General features: G+C 37.9%; 1 pseudogene; it reads left to right on the top strand.

The window, feature by feature from the left end:
- The first annotated feature begins 1,797 nt into the window (after positions 1-1,797).
- Positions 1,798-4,208, top strand: LOC123980671 (annotated as a pseudogene).
- Positions 4,209-5,944: the final 1,736 nt, after the last annotated feature.

Below are 5,944 nucleotides of genomic sequence, written 5' to 3'. Positions count from 1 at the left end.
TAAGCTATGCAGACAGTTGTAAAGAAAGAACATCTTTTTCTTCTGTTCTCTACTTGTTATAGTTACACAGTATTAGGGGTGTGGGCTGTATTAAAAGTATCCACTGTTCTCCCATGCTCTAACACACAGTAACGATGAAATGTGTGCTGTTCTCACATTCTTCCTCTGTATCTACACATAAACAACAAGGCAGGGAAATATAAAAGGAATTTATTTTATTGTTTGGGTACATTATTGTTCAGTGTACATGCTCACATCTGAAACAAACTTTACGTGCTTGATAACTCTCCCACCCCGCAGACATCTACACGTCAATACCGATTTATATTCATAGCGGCAAGTGCTATGTAGCTCCACATAGCTCGAGAGTATGCAACTCGGCCGGCTCACACGCGGACGGGCTACAAGTGCGAGGGCCCGCCCAACGCTGCTTGCAGCTTTAATATATAGTCTGTAGTTCCAAACTCTTGTCTCTGGCTGATAAAAATAGGTTCCTGTTTCGAAAACGAACTCTGTCTGATAAAACCAGACCGTTTTTAACAACCGGAGTCTGGGGTTATAGATAACTCTATTCCATAACTGGTCTACAAGATTACCTGAAGATGCTAATGACAGTTAAAACACACAACACAACTCATTGAGAAAACAGAGGGAGGGAGGGAGGTATGGAAGGAGGTGCGGGGGGTGGAGCACATTCCTCAATTCACCCTGCACAGCCTATGTTACACCAGAAAGAGAGAGGACAGAGAAGAGGAGACACAGACTACAGCTTTGAGTGATAATGATGGCAAGTTTGTAAGACAAAGCACTAGCAAAGATTTTTAAGAAGTTTAATTTTGGAACTCTCTCTTATTTTGCTGCATGCTGTTGAAGGTAATTTATAATGCTGTTTAATTTTTAGTCACCGTTATACCATTTTACTGCTTTACTCTAATTATTTCAATTTATTCCTTACTTGTTTAATAATAAAGACTGACTTGATTCCAAATCAATGAAGAAACCTCCTACTGATCCTTTGCTGGCCCTGGAGATTCCTCCTTTACTTATAACTCACTGCTATACTTTTTTTAATGATAAATTTATCGCCATAAACACCTACTAGTTAATTCATCCAAGTTCATGTTTTATTACTTTAAATCAATGAAAAACCTCCTCCAATTATCAGTCAAAAACACACAACGGAAGGATGTACGCACCCCTCTTTTCAGTTACACACAAACATATTTACGGTTTGGGCGGGACCGGATACACCCCTCTTTTCAGTTACACACAAACATATTTACGGTTTGGGCGGGACCGGATACACCCCTCTTATCAGTTACACACAAACATATTTACGGTTTGGGCGGGACCGGATACACCCCTCTTATCAGTTACATACATATATCCGGTATGGGGGCGGGACCGGAAATAGCTGTCAAAATTAGTTTGATGGAATGTCATGTATATTTCTCTCTCGTCACCTAGCAGATGGTATAAGTTACTCACCACAACCGCACAACATCATTGTTCCACATGTTCTGTGGCTGCAGTAACGACCTCATTAGCATGTAACAATATGTGTTCACTAGAACTTGTTATTCCTTTCTTATTTTATTAAATAAATGTTATAAATGTTGAGAAATGACAATAGTGTTGATTTGATATGATTGTGGGTAAACTATAGTTACACTGTATTTGTGGGAAGTTGCACCTCACAGCTTTAGTGATGTCACTGAACAATGTTAGGTAGATATTGAAAAACCTGCTCCCTTTTTAACAACCTGATCTCTCAAACAACAGGTTTTACTCTGAAGAATGGAAGATTTCTATATTAACAGCACCTCACAGAACCAAAGCTATGATTACAGCAACATCACCTACCACTATGAATCGGGAATACACCCCTACAACTACCATCATTACAACTACTTAACCTTCACCAAGATTGTGCTGACATACATAATCATTGGTACCGGCCTTCCTTTGACCCTCGTGGCCATCTATGCTCTTTATTCTACGGTATGTACATTATGACTGACAGTTATTTATTTACTTTATCAGAGCAACTTGTACAGAATTATTTATTAAAAAATAATCAAGGCAATTATGAAATGTCCCCATGGAATATTTTGATGGATTGCCATAAAATATTAGACAGACATTAATTGACCCAGAGATTAAATTGTATTAACTCTTAACTCCCTTTTAGTGCCATCATCAGGTAATGCATTTTAATTTGTCCAATACTTTGATTTATGCCAAAATACCTGCAAAAGTACAGTTAATTAAAATGTTGTCTGACCCTAAAAAGAGACTTCTCATTAGCAAATGATCTGACCGCAGACGATGTGAATGTGCCAGTGTGATAGACAAGAGTCAGAGCTACACTTTCTCACATCATGCCCCAATACCAGGCTCTGAGAAATCAACATTTTCCAATATAATAAAAATTCAACCTGAATGTTTCACCCTGAACATAACAGACATGGAGGAAGTCCTGTATTTACCAGCGGAAATACCCAAATAAGAGATGATTGTAGCAAAATGTATGAGTGGGACCTGAAAAAAACCAGAACTCTTTATCGAATTCTGTTTATTTGTTTAAACATAAATTATTATATAATTTATCTCCTTTAAACCTGAGATATATATTTATTTTATTTATCATTTCGTAATTACCGGTTACATTACCTACTCACAAACAACATCAACACACTAGTCTTTCACAAACATAGCAGCTATTCATTATTTCATTTTAGGTTTTTTTTCCTGCTATTTTCCTAATTTTATATATTGTAATGATGTGATATTTAAATGTAATCCTATATGTAAAGTATGTCATTTTATTGTTACTCTGCAAACTGACAGTTGAAAAATTGTGTGACCTCAGTAAATCCAGTGAAAACATAATGAACCTCTGTTAACATGTCTCCTCTTATTACTTGTGCGATCCTCCCTGAAATACATATACAATGAGGAGAGAGGCTCACTTTGCAAACACAAACATGAGCCTCAAACTGCAACTCCAGTCTGTTTGATAAATTCAGCTCATGTGTTTGAGCCAGAATGCTTCATATTTGTGGCTGAAAAACTGCTGCAGAAGCTGCAGGAAATCTGGCCCTTAGTCTTGTTACTGCAGTGATTGGGCAGAGTCTGATGAAAAAGTCAGAAATGACTCTGACTGCAGCTGCTGGGCAGAGCGAGATGACAGATTTGGGAGGATTTGGACTTCACAACATGTTTCCAACTGCTTGTTGACTTTTACTTGCAGGTGAGAAGTGATCATGTTGTTCCGATCTACGTCATCAACCTTCTCATTACTGACCTCCTTCAGCTCTGCTACATGATCGTTTGGGTGGCACCAAATGTGGATGGGACTATATATACCATCGTCTTTTATATTTACTACTTTGCTATGATGGCCAGTGTTGGCTTCATGGTCTGCATCGCCCTGGAAAGGTATCTGTCTATCCAGTATGTGTGGAGCTCCTTCTGTGTCTGAACATTATATTAGTTTATAACTGAAGCTCCTCAAAGACTTTGTGTCCATCTTGTATTACAGGTATTTGGTTATCGTCCACCCGCTGTGGTACCGCTTCAGACGAACCATCAAGACCTCTGTGGTGGTCTGTGTCCTGGTCTGGGTCCTTTCTCTTGTCTGTATTGTCATTTTTTATTTCTATTCTGGTTATGTGTTCACAAACATAATATTTATCGTCTTCCTCCTCCCTCCCTTCCCATTGTTAATCTTCTTCCTGGTTGGGACCCTCAGAGCCCTGTCTGCTTCCATCTCGGTCCCTTCTGATGAAAAGCGATGAATTGTGGGAATTTTGGTTCTGGTGCTGCTTATTTACACACTGCTGTACCTGCCTGACATCATTTTCTACCTGGTTGTATATGACAAGACCCTCGACTTCCTGTCTTTCATCCTTGTTAGGTTGAGTCCTCTTGCAGACTTAGTCCTGTATGTCTTCATGAGGAAAAGGGCCGTTGACAAGCTTTTGGCTTCTGTGTGTTGTTGCAGAATGGACAGAAATGAAATCAGCAGTCCATCAGTATGAATGATGACAACATTTCCACAGGAAGCTTCATGTAGAGGAAAAAGAAGGAGAGAGAGAAAGGGGAGGAAACAGGAGGAGAAATGGAGGCCAATAGAAAGGATAGAGACAAGACAGATACTTCTACTGTATCAGGTCGGCTGAACTCTTAAGTCCCTTCTTAAAACATACTTTTATAGGAGAGCCTTTCCCGATCTTATTTGACATTATTTTATCCCTTTTATTTTATTTTACTTATTTTATATTTATCCTAAACGTGTATTTTGGCCTTTTCAATGTTTTCTTGCTTTTATCTTGTATTGTTTTTGTATAATTGTTTTTTGGGTATTTTCTTTACACTTATTAAAGCACTTTGTAACTAGTTTTTGAAAAGTGCTCTACAAATAAAGATTATTATTATTATTATTATCATCTACTGATACGATTTCCAATAAGACATGTGCTGCAAGTAGTAATTTTACTGAATGTAAAAATGTCACCACAAAGTACGTAGGCTTACTTGCTCTGGCCCTGCGAGGCACATTGTTTCGTTTCGGTGTGGTATTTGTCCCGCCCCTCTTGCACTGTGATTGGACGGCTGGGTGGAAAGTGACAGTGATGAGCGCAGCATCTTTCCCAAAGTTGAACATTTTTCAACTCTCGGCAACCGGGGAAAAAAAACACTCAGCACTCAGCGCCTCGTCACGCTGCTGCCGTTTTTACCAGCTTGTAAAAACTCTGTGCTCCCATTGCAATTAATTGAAAAAACACGTTGGCGTCAGAAAAAAACGCTTTGGTGGACATGGGGCCTAACTGTAGAGAGCAGGAAGAACAGTTTGGACTCTGCTATGGGAGAAGTGGCTGCTGGGAAATGTTTTGGTCAACTTGCTCTGGTTCACTGTGGTGGCTTCAAGAAATTCCAATAAAATGTGTTTCTATTAGTTTGTAGCTGTAAATTGATGTCTGTCATTATTCTCCTTTAATCACAGAAGCAAAGTAGATGTAACTTTCGATTAACTGAGCTCATTATAGCCGCCTCGCTGTCTTATTCCTAAATCTTTATTTGACTGTTGATTGTTTGTTTAACACAGGGAGAGCATCTTAACACAAGCCTTTAGGACTTTTATCTTACACATTTAACTTTTCCTTGTTATAACTAATGTATGTTTTTACTTTTTTGTTATTTCATGTACAAATAGGAAACAAATAATTGGTTTATTTCATCTACGTTTTTTATTTTTTGTGGTAGACATGCTACTTTTTCTGATGTGATTCAGAGCAGTTATTTTGCAACAGCTGTTGTGTGCTTGGCAATATGGATAACATATTATTATCACAGGATCAGTCTATACAAAATTGTACATTTTCTTGAAATCCAATAAAAAACAATTTCTAGACAAACTGTGAATATTTGTCTTTGACCAGCTCAGTGAATTATAAACTGAGAAATCACTATTGTCTATATGAACATAAAGCCCAACCTGCTGTTACCAGGGAGGCATCCTGCACTTTTAAATGACCAAATAGTTTTCTCTTAACTCTCATAACATTTTCAGAGTTTTTAACTTGAGTCAAAATAAGAATTAGTGTGACAGAGACAATCATAACCGATAAGAGCAATCATTTTCAATATAAGATATTAAAGTACTTTTTTTTTTATTTTACATTAATTAGTTTAACAACATGTAACTAAACGAACAGGTGGATTGAATGTTAATAAATAAATGAATATACATTTATACAACAAATTAATAGGGAAGATTATGTTAGTGACAACATAACCAGTAAAGGAATACAAAACATGTCTGTGTCGTAAAGACGACACAGACAAGAGAAAAGACCCAGACTATGACACAGACCGCCACAGAGGTCTTGATGGTTCGTCTGAAGCGGTACCACAGCGGGTGGGCGATGACCAAATACCT

The sequence above is a fragment of the Micropterus dolomieu genome, linkage group LG12 (assembly GCF_021292245.1).
Source record: "Micropterus dolomieu isolate WLL.071019.BEF.003 ecotype Adirondacks linkage group LG12, ASM2129224v1, whole genome shotgun sequence".
Classification (NCBI taxonomy): domain Eukaryota; kingdom Metazoa; phylum Chordata; class Actinopteri; order Centrarchiformes; family Centrarchidae; genus Micropterus; species Micropterus dolomieu.
This window is presented reverse-complemented; position numbering and strand designations above follow the sequence as displayed.